Raw genomic sequence first — 12,206 nt, forward strand, 5'->3', positions numbered from 1 at the left:
GCAGCTGATTTAATAAACTGCCATTCCGTATGCGAGACGTCACCCTCTCTTCCACTCGACGTCCACTGTCGTCGCAACGTGTGTGACGCTTGGGAGCATGGCATGCATGGTCTGGCTGACACTCGCTCGAAGTGATCAGGCGACATTGTTAATGCTGTTTGATTGTTAGACGTCTCATGGTGTGTGTATAGGTGTTAGTGAGCTTTTCCTTTCTCGATTTTGTCCCCCACTCGTCAGGTTGAGAATTGTTTTTCAATCATGGATCAGTGGGATTGGTAGAAATTCTTATGCTAATTACTATTTTATGTTACGCGGAAAGACGATGGCCTGTATTAATAACTTAACAGCTGTACCTTCTTCGGTATAACAAATAAAATTGGAAAAATATTTATGTTTGTTGAGAAAAAAATTGCGGAAAATATTTTTACTGACGAGCCAATCGTGCGTGTGCAAAGTGGCGTAAGCATACTCAGTGGTATGAGATCGCTGGATAGATAAGTTTGTTGAAATTATTTAAAACTTTATAGATGTGGTTTGATTGAGAGTAACGTAACAGACTCACTCGTATCATACGTTTCAAGTATTTGATTAGAAATATGGAGAGAAAAAATAATACACAATATCGTCGTGATCAGGTGTAAAATTATTGTCTTATTGGACAGTAGAATTGTCGAGACATTTGGACTTCCAAGATCGGAATGATCTGTATTAGAAAAATTCGACCCCCAAGGATTAATATAAATTTGAAGCATTCTCTCTCTGTGTAAGCCGGAAATTCTTTTCAATATGAACCAGTCGTATTATTGGATCAACTTGAAATTTGTCATACTTTTTCTGAGAAGAACCACAAACAAAATCACAAATAGAAATCATATATTTGAGCTATGATTAATTTTTTAATATTATCAAACTGATCGTGTACTCTATTTACAGTTAGTCGAATATTTGACCTAACGAAAAACAAAGTAATAATTGAGAGAGATATTTTTCTGCCACATTATTCGTGGGTACATAGATTTCGATTTCTAACGAAATTATAAGACTAAGATGATACGTGTATTTAAAATTCAATCCTATAAACTAATAACATAATTTCTTTGAAGAAATGAATTGTTTGAAATGTACAAGCCAGTCAATCTTTAATGTAATTTTAAACCGTTATGAAAACCGAACCATTAAGTTGAACTTTGTTAATCGATGAATTTGCATTACTGTCCAAAAAAAATTAATATAAATTAAAAAAAAGTTCGAGGGACTTGCAATGGTGTGATCGATTTTTTCTTTTTGCTTTGTAATATAAAAAATTGCGTTTTCCGGCAAAAATAATTACAACCCGACTCATTTAGTTATATATTGTCCGATTTCTCAGCGTGAAGTCAAACTAATCCCCACGAAATAATCTGAAATGTAAAAAATATATGTCCCACCCAATATTTCGTGCGGATTGTTTTTCGGTAAAATGACTGATTCGGATTCACAGGTGGCTATAAAATAACCGATTGATTTGGAGTAGAGACCAAGAGAGTTACGGTGGCAATTAATCTCCTGAGGAGCTAAGAATAATGCGTCATTGGTCCAGAGGGCAGTCCGGAGGCTGACAGACAGTGTCATTTGTTATTAGCCGACGGAAGGGAGGGAAGTTGCGTAGCGTCTACGTACTTCACTTCGTACCTAGCGGATGGAAAAAGTAATTTGGCAAAGGGGGATGTAAATTATCCCCCGTTACCCGTAGCCATAATATTTCCAGACACAACCGATTCTGCCAAGAGCACGTCAGACGCAATTGGATGTAGAATATACCTTCTAAAAATAATACATTTCTCATACTATACGTGTATTACGCTTATGGTGCAATTATTCACCAACCTCGCATAGAATCTCTTCTATATTGCAGGATAAGAGAGACTCGCTCTTTCTCTTTTGCGTCCACGCCGAACGACGGAGTAGAATTTTTAATTAGCGCGATTACGCGACCTCGCGTAAAAGGTAGAAAAAAATTGAATTAAAATTTTCAAAACTAAAACTATACTACATCAACATGCAACGACAAACGGATATCATGTAAATGAATCAACGCAGGATGATACCGTGTTTATAAAAAGAAGTCAGAATATTCCACGCTAACACAGTTCCGCAGTTCTTGATTCGCGACGCAAAAAAAGAGAGAGACTTCCACAATCCGTTTTAATTACACGGTAGCTATATCACACATGTGTATAAACTTTTGCACTAGGTAAAAAAAAAGCATAGCTACGTTGATATAACGTACGGAGTTAAAAATTTATTTAGAAAGCATTGCGATCAGGTATAACGTGTCACATATGGCGATGCTTTTCTTTCCGCGTCTTTAACGAAATACACGTACATTCAAAGTTTAACTTGATTTGATTTGGTGCGAATTATCCATCTTGGAGTTGTTCATAACTACCTTCTCACCCTTCGGCAGCATTGGCTTATATACAATCAACGCCAGGATCGATGGTCGGTTTGGTTACTTACGGAAAGGATCGCAACCCCCCTCCCCTCAACACCTTGAAGGATTACTGTTACTTCTACACTGGCGAGCACTTGGAGTTGAGAACTTGGTACAAAGTGACCTGTGTTATATATAAGTTCACCAAATTTCAGTGGAGACTTCGGTAACTTTGTTCAGCTACCGTCAATCGAAGATCTAACCCTTGAAGTTAGAAAATAAAAGTCACTGGAAAGAAAATTCATGGAATGTAAAAATCTTTCTTCGTAAAAACTTGAAAATATTGAAATAATATCAGCTAATAAGATTGCAGAGAAATTACAGGAGAGGAATATAAAAATTTCATGGAATACTAGAGAAATGAAAAGGTCAAAGAGAGTATTTCATCCACCAATGACACATGATAGCGATATTTTATCACTCGAACCAAAACATGAATGACAAATAAAATCCTGCTTACGTTCATTACCTACTACTTTTGAAATTTGATTAAATCTCGACTAGATATCTGTCTATCCATTGATGAAAATGGAGCAAAGTGAGACGCTACATTTAATACGGAGAATAAGTCGAGACGAGAAAGATATTTTGTTGGTAAAGAAAACACGGAAAGACTTCTGTCACTGACAGCTTTGACCACAATCTGGCTTCAGCCCTGCAGACCTCGTTCGCTTTGATAGGAAGTTTCGTGAAGCTGCAACGAAGCTTGAAGAGCAGAAACATATCGCAACGACCCGAGCTGGCAGGGATCGTGCATCAACGGGACAAAACAATATCCAACCCGCAACCATTCATCCAGGCTTTTCCCATCTTCATTTACGGGTACCAGCTACGCTCCAGATTTTCCTGGCAAGTTTAATTGCTGAGCACTAACAGTCAGCATTCATCGGTGGAACACAACCCGGACAGAAACACGCTTGAATGTAGAAACGGAACCTTCCGTTCTTCTGGGAAACCCTCTGCCCACTTTAATTCAACGCCCACTGGGACGCAATTTTAGCGAAGCTCTTTTTCTACACTTTGGCGGTGACGCGAATCGAGCGGAAAATCGAATCGTTGTAATTTGATGGTGCATTTTATCCCTCGTAATTATTCTAAACATCCTATAAGGATGGAGGTAAAATACTAGAATTGCTGATTGATAGAAGGACCAGAATATCGAACTTTCATAGAAGCGAAAATCTTATTTGTAGAATTTAAAAATGGGAAAAGTTCAAGTACAGAAAACTCAAAACAGGGAAAGTCGAAATACCGAAGGACGAAGTATACAAAGGTCCAAACATGGAACAGCAAAATCAAGAATCTTCTCGCCATTCTACATTCTAACCTTTCTAATCTTCTACCTCTTCATTTTTCAACTTTCAACATTTTTAATTTCTGTATATCAAATTCTTTCTTTTTTTAAAATTTAATATTGTAACTCTTCGACTTTTGATCTTTCTATATTATATTGTATCATATGTATGGACATTTGCTTTGATCGCGAATACACGGAAAGTAATTTATTCTGTAACCGAGGGTCGAAGATTTCCTTACTTTAAACGTAACAATTTTGATTAATTGGTCCATTTTTCTTAATTATGCAATTGCTATGCATTTATGAGCAACTCTTTCTCTGATAACCAATCTTATCTATTCTCTATAATAACTCGGTTATCCCAATTCTATCCGGTGAAGTTGAAATTTCCTAACAAATTCCTCAGATCGTGTCGATTTCCGATCCGCCCTGAGCTACTGGAACATCTTGAGCCCATGAAAGTGAACAATTCAATTCGTATAAATGGCGCATGTATCTCAGCGGATAAGCTGTGCTTACTGAATCTGAATTAAATGACAAGTAAACTGACGCTTGTAATCAAGATTGAGCGGCCTCGGAATAGCGTCCCCTCAGAATCGTCCTGGCACAAAGTTACGTTATTGTATCGATTGTATTTCATTAACGAGAGTCCCAAAAGCCAGTTGGCAGTTGGCTGTAAATGGCACCGGCAAGCCGTGTCATTAAGTAATTCCCAAGCTTCAAATTAATTATATTAACTCTGGGCAAACTAACAGCTGGGTTGATTTTCCCTCCGCTCCGCGAGGCTCGTGAATAAATTTCCCCACTCCAATGAGCGAAGGACGGAGCAAGTTAAGCACGCGACGGTTGCACTAATTCGTACAACGAAATTGAAACTACAATAATTCTGAAAAGGAATAATACGAGCGTATTTTATTAAGAAGATAAAAATGTGCTTAATTTTGTTTTGTTTTTTCTTTCGATCTTCACTCATCATATCGAATGAATTAATTCACGCGCAAATCAGCAAGTACATTAGTGCCAAGGTATTAAAGAGAAAAGAAACTTGAACCACAGGCTACTCGTTCTCGATCCCAAACTCAGGATCCATGCAAACGTTGAAAGGATCCTCGAAGGTTCGACAGAGACGTCAGCATGCAGTCCAGACCTCGTCTGTTGGTCCGTTGGTATAATTAATGACAAAGAGCTGCGCAAGGTATCAAACGAAGAGTAATGAGTTTACTGCGGTAGCCGGCACTCAGTCAACGCCACTCTCAGCATCCCTCACTGTCCGTCTCTCTCTCTCCTTCTATCTTTCACCCCTTTCGTCTCTCAGGTGCTCCTTGTCACATGGAGGCGGCGTCGTGCGTGGGTTCCACGATTCCATCCCACGTACGTTTCATTTGCGAGGATGAATACTGTCATTTCCATCGGTCTTCCCACCTTCATGGAGGCCATGAGATGGATATATCGAAATTTCAAACATGCTCAAATAGAATAACGAAAGATGAATTGTACGAAATCTCAATTTTCGAAAGTGTCACCGATTGGAATGACTCCGATTTTCCAAGCAGTGCGTTGCATGACAACAGACTTCGTTAGTATTCGAAAGAGAATCCACATAAACTAGCGTTTTTAGTTAATGCTATACTCAACAAGATCACTGATTGCAGTACGTCAAGATAAGTGAATTACCTATATGGAACTCCAGGATCTTATGATTTTCAGCTCCAGTATCAACTCGTCAAATGAATTTCAAATAACTTCTCAGAGAGTCGTCACATAACGTTTCATACTTTCATGTTCCCAATCACCAAGAGTGAGTTTCATATTTTCCGGATCATCTCGACGGCAGCGATTACCATTACACAGACTTTACTCGAAAGCTGTGCAATTGGAGGGGCTCGGATTGCAGCCCTCGATCCACGGTGTACACGTTTTATCAAAGGGTTGGGAAATTTGTTGCTATACCTGCGTCGACGCAAAATGAAAAACTCGTTAGTTAGTCCGAATATATTCGATATTTCACTCTGTCCTTAAACAGTCATGCACATTTTTATTTTTCATTCATACTTTATACGAGGTTATATGTTTCCCGGATTCAGATACACGCGAAAACTTTGAAAGTATCTAATAATTCGAAGCGTTAAAAAGTGTGTAGCATAATCTCGATTTTGTCTCCAGAGTGGAGTGCTAGATAAAACTAAGAATCAAATTTGAAAGATTAAGGACGCCAACTGGCGTCCTGTCTTCCCGGACCTTGGGGTCAATTCTATAGCTTTTTCCACCAAGCCAACGCGTAGTTTGCGGAAACTGATAATTGATTGATCGCATCGCGTGCCGTTGACGTGTCTGGAATCGCGTCTGACGAGAGTCAGGCGAAGAGATAACAGTCAGACAGGTTGACGTCGGAAGGATCATATATGGATTGTTATGGCATGAGGAAAAAGGTCTCCTGGCGCCTGACGCAATTTGGTGGATGACCGTGTAGACCGGATGCTGCATAATTCAATAATGACAAACACCGATTGAGTGGATTGTACTTACCGAAAATTGAATCAACGGTATAAATGCCTGATTAAATTCACTAATCAACGTCCAAAGTTACTTTGTTCCATTACCATTCCACTAATCGATGTTGTTGAGAAATCATACGCAAAATCGGCTGAGCTGGAATAATTGCATTTTCTGACACATCGTTACAGTTCAAAGGCGTAAGTTTTGCAAGATAATCGGATACCGAGCTTGTCGTTTATACTTGGGGTCGTTCTCGATGGAAAATAATTTAATCGAACAGTCGTTAAGAGTACCATCTTGGAAAATTTATAACTCTAGATTCTGGTATGAGTAGCAAACGTAGAAAGAATTCACCGTCTCAGCCACGTCGTGATTATTCTCCAAAGTACCCAATTTCGCAAACTCACAATGAGTATGAAAAAACGAGCAAAAAAATAAAAAGAGAACGAACTTATAGGAAATTTTCCGCACAATATCGAGATCTGAATGTATAATAAATCCAAAATACTCAATGCATCGGTTACACGAGACTGAACGTCCCTAGATTGTGGACAAGCTACGGAATAAGTTGAATAAGTTGAATAAATTGCATATATTGCATTCGAAATTAATGGAATCCTCACTGGCCACCCAGTTCCATAGTTACGCCTCCCGTACACCTTGCGTAACACGATCCGAAATCAGCTGGATCTAACACTTGTGTAACACGGTCGATCTATAGATCGAAGCAGCGCTGAGTCGATCCATTAGTCGAAATTCCCCCTCCGGATTCCTCCTCTCCGAATCCCCATATCCTGTCGATATCTCCCCATTATCGACAACCTGTGGGTGTGTAAGGGTATCGTTTCTCGCTTCAACCGCGAACCTATCTCGAGAGGAGCCATGAGACCAGGGTAACCTAACCCTCCTGACCTACCTTCGGCTACTCTTGGCGTCGTCTCAGGACTTGGGACACCGGATGCTCCTGGATTCGCCCCCATTCCTTTCCTCCTGTCATTCTACTCTCGCCCGCTCCCCCAGCTGGCTTGGCAACCCTGAGACGATGGATAGTCGGCGCATCGTGTCGATAAATTATTACAACGAAGCGAACGAGGACTCGTGCTCACGGAAATTGAGCATTCCGAAAGCCGGGCGAAAATAATCTGTTCACTTTTGCACCCAACATTTTTTATACCCGATCTCACGATATTTCAGATTTCCTTTATGGTTTACCGATTGTTAGATCGCATTGTATCTAGAACGTCAATTGCGGTAATTTCCGTTTATCGTAATATGTGGAAAAATCGATGTGAAAATAGGTCGAAAACTTTGTTTTGAATATTGGAAAAGTATTGATATGAGCGGGATTCTAATTCAGTCTGTCTTACCTACCGAGTACAACATGGACGATCGTTACCAGACCCTGTCGGTAAAGCAGGTTAAATTAGAATTCTTCTTATATAAATATTTTCTAATGTCTAGTTTAACTGGTTTTCAATCGAGTTAATTTCGATCACTTTTTTAACGATCTATTAATCATTGCATCGGTTGTTTCGATCGACTCGATGGTGTCAAACCACCCTGACCCTAACCTAACCTAACCGTTCATCCGATTCTGGTCAAAGCCTAAAGATCCTTCCGGTAATCTGATTTCACGGGTATCAGAGTATGTGCGAACTGATGGGGGAGGAACATTGCGATTAAATTTGGAAACAAAATCACGCCTGAACTGTACTCGTGATTCTCTGAGGAGGGAGACAAAGTTTAGCCCCACGTTACACCGCATGAATATACTACACGAGGTCGTCCCAACATCGATTAAACTCGATTTTCCCATCGCGGAGTAAAATACGATGTTCAATTATGAGCGTTGGGTTGAACTGGGTTAGGATGGGAAAAAAAACCGACGTATAGTCGTACATGGAAAAGCGATACCCGATTCCTGTTTGCAGATCGTTTTCTAAGCTCTTTATTTTCTTCAAATCGATCGATACGGATTTTAGCTGATGCCAATTTCACCATTTCAATTCGAGGACAAATCTCTCCGGTCATAAAAAAATTAGGCGATACAGTGCTGCTAGCCAAAAATAATCGATGCATCGATTAATAGAGTTCAAAAAAATAATCAAACACGTCTCGATCTAAACGATAAAAACTATAAACAAGTAGTTCGATTTTTTGTTGCTTAATTTTATTCGAAATATTATCACAGCAACGACATTAATTTTGATCAACACATACCAATTATATTTTCAATAAAAAGCTGTTTCATTAAATTTGTGATAAATTTTCCTAAAAAATATCAGCACGAATCACCCGCAATTTTTATCACCGCAGTCTAGAATACTTTCAGCGTGTTAGAAATATTCTAAAAAAAAAAATCACATCTTCCATTTCCGCATTATTCTTCACAATGACAAGAGCCGGTTTCACTTATTGTTAGCCTGAAAGTCCAGGGTGTAGAGAATACAATCTATATCAAAAGTCTTATCGCAGCTCGCTTTATAATGGCCCATCAACATTCGGTATCGATTAGCGAGTTATTATCATCGTTTTCGAAAGCAGGAGAAGAGGTTATATAATAACGATGACACTTAGAAGACGAAGACGAAGACGAAGACGAAGAAGATGAAAAAAAGGAAGAAGAATCCGGCCAAGGTTGCCGGACGCGCGTGTTGCGATGAAACGAAACTGCGTCGAGTAATTACGCATTGTTTCGATCGGATAACTAAAGATGAGTCAGCGAGTGATTTGGCACTCAATTCACGCAAAGGACAATGACTTCCCAGGGTCCCGCGGAGCGTTATCTATTCCCGTATCCAAGCGCGAAAGCCAAGCTGGCCACGTGACTTTGGGAAGCGTTTCGAAACCGCGATTTTCCAGGGCAAGTGAAGATAATAATGAACAAAGGGCGCGCAGGGCGTCCTCAAACACGTTTCGGTTTCCACGATATCTGTACTGGACGCATAACTTCAGCAGGCGGACATTGCATGCATACTGATGTTGACTTTGAGCTGATGATACGCGACAGGCCATAATGTCACGTCGCAAGGTTATTCCGACGGATTTTACCGCGAGAATATTAATTTCATCCCCCGTTGATTTCCGGGGCCACTGTAATCGTGCAGCAACGGATATCCAGGTCGATTTCATACCCAAGACCAGGGTTAATTGCTCGAAACGTGAACTTTATTCTTCGATTAACCTTCGACTTCTTCCTTTGTGAAAATAGCCATATTTTGGTATGTCAAACCAGAATTGACGTCTGTGACATTTAAGAAGGCACATGCACACACCTTAGAAGAGAATAGTTGGATGAATCGAGTCGTTAATTTCATGACACATCAATATGATCAAGAGAAAAGTGGCTTCTACGAAACGTAGATTCTGACAATCACCCTGATTGTAGGTACATTAAATTTTCCAGGCGATGAACACTCGAAGTACAGATTTCGGCCACGGAATTGATTCCTGGACATTTAATCGAGAGAATGGTGAAACGTAAAAACTATAATTCAGTCAAGAATCAGATCGATAGATCACAGAACCGGACAAACAGTAATCACAAGAATACGCCGGGTTTCTTGGTCTTCTGGCTTGGTTCGTCGGAGTTCCAAAAATACGTCTCAAGTTTTCTCGATCGATCCTTAATTCCTCATACCTATATATATATGTATAATACATATGTATATAAGATCCGTCCTCGAGGCAGCATTCACGTCATTACTTTGCCAGAAAGAAGAACAAAAAGTTAAAGTAACATTAGAGCGAAATTTGAGAGAAACAACTTAAGATGAGAGTTGACTGTAAGCTATCATCCAGGCAAAAGGTTTTCGATTAAAAATTTTCCTGACCTCGAAAGCCACCTGAATTACAAAATGTTTCCTTTCCTCGTGAATCTCGCGACACAAAAGTACCTCCCCAGGATTAACGAGCTGTAAGTCTAGCTCAACGGTGCCTCTTAATTTCCGCAAGGGATGTCATCTTTGTCGTAAAGCGTGAAAGAAGTTACGCAGCGTTCACTTTCCTCGTTTAAATAATCCACTATAGTCGTCAATAAAACCGCAAAAGCAGCCGTGCGCCAAACGACCAGTAAATATACGAGTTTTTCCTGGCTTATCGGTCAGTTACGAGTTCCATGGTGAGGATAAGAATAACTTTGCAAAAGCTCGAGGTATCCTTACGCGATCCGCGATTCTCGGGTACAGCGGAATGCAATTTTCTCTCTGCGGCTGTTTGCCGCGGTTTGAATGAAATTTTACAAACCCACAAACAACTGCTCGTTGTTACACGTGGGTGGATCACCGGCTCTAAACTTTGAGCGGAGAAGGACAAGCTCCGAGAAGCGCGCTTCCACGCTGGATGTGTACATAATACATCCACATGTTTGTTTAGGTACAGGGTATATATGTATGGGTGTATTGCGGAAAGGTGTATGGCTCAGGGAGCTTTTCAAACGAAAAACGGAAAGTTTGAATACCAAGTAGAAAATTTTCATTCAATGGAAAGCCTTGAGCATACGGAAAGGTCAGGGGTCACCAGCAGTGTTAGACGTTTCTGGTATCCCTTCCTCCCGCCCCACCCCGCCCCGGGCTTTTGCAGATGCCACGCTGAGGTCACCACCGCACCCGCAGAGATGCCATCCTATTCAAAGCTTTTACCAAGAATTTTCACCTCCCTTTATCACCCAAAAATAATATCTCGCAAACCCTTTCGATCGATATTTTCAATTCACTTCCGGCCCAAGCAGATTCGAGTTATTTTTATATTATTCTGAAGAATTGTTTGCTTTACGTTTTAGATGAAATTGCGAACGCACTTTAACCAGTTTCAAGTAATTTATTCTCCATTTTTTTTATCTATAATCAAGTTGAATTTCGATCTCGATATTCCAACTCTTGATCTAGCTTCTTGGGAAGAAGTTGCGCCACTTATAAACCTCGGTTGAAGGTGAGTTTGATATTTCCAATTTGAAAAGTTCACCAAAGTCTGAATTATTCGATAGCGAAGGTTGAAAAAATCAAACTTTAACGAATCATCCAAGTTTCGCATGGCCCGAAACCCAACGCTCAAAGTTCCGAAAGGGCAAAAGGAATTTCTTGCTTGGTAAAAGATCATTACTTTAAACTTTATTATTTTAAACTTTCGGTACTCTTACGTTCAGAATCCTGGTCATTTGATTTTTCAGTTCCTCTGATTTTCTACAACCACTCGTCGAATTTTCGGAATCTTGAATTTCCCAACTTTGCGCCCTCGATTTTCCACCCATTCAAAACTTAATTGTTTCCTAAAAATTTGAATTCTTTTCTCCAATTTTCGCCACGAAATAAATCGGAATTAGACTCTCTCAAAACGTTTAAAATTCGAAACTTCAACCCCGCCCAACAAACCTATTTCTTTGCGAACGTCATGAAATTTTTTATTCCAGTAATTCGATTCACCGAGTCCAAGCGTATCACATTCTCCGTGTGTATACTTGTGAAAACATCGATTCCATGCGTTCACGAGTACGATTGTTCATCTGAACTTCGCTTTCAGATTGTATACGTGCAGCAGCGTTTATTATTACATACATATTCACGATATTCACTACCGTGTACAAACAACTCTGAGGATACGCGCACCCCGGCTGTATTTAATTATAACCAAATTGGTTTATTATGCGCCCCATAGTACGAGACTCGAGGTGCCAGGCCACCCTCCCAGCCTCTTTCTAGCTAAAACTGTACGGGTCAACCGCGAAACGAGGACCTTTGGCTGGCCAGATTTTCGACTTGCCAACCGCAGAGTGGTAACCTGAGCTCCTGAGCTCGATGGAGTTCCTGCGGTGGTGAACCATCTCACCCCAAGCCGCACGGTATATACACAACGTAAATTAATTTGCAGAATTATTGTTTCTACCTCCTCCTGTATACCTGTCCGAGCCAAGTTTCAATCGTAAATCATATCTCGGTGTGAGCG

At 40.2% G+C, this 12,206-nt stretch overlaps 1 protein-coding gene across 3 annotated transcripts in view; it reads right to left on the bottom strand.

Moving 5' to 3' along the window:
• The window catches only part of LOC124410409, a 110,561-nt gene that overhangs the window by 21,625 nt on the left and 76,730 nt on the right, over positions 1 to 12,206 (bottom strand). The window lies entirely within an intron of this gene.

The sequence above is a fragment of the Diprion similis genome, chromosome 1, assembly GCF_021155765.1.
Source record: "Diprion similis isolate iyDipSimi1 chromosome 1, iyDipSimi1.1, whole genome shotgun sequence".
Taxonomy (NCBI): Eukaryota; Metazoa; Arthropoda; class Insecta; order Hymenoptera; family Diprionidae; genus Diprion; species Diprion similis.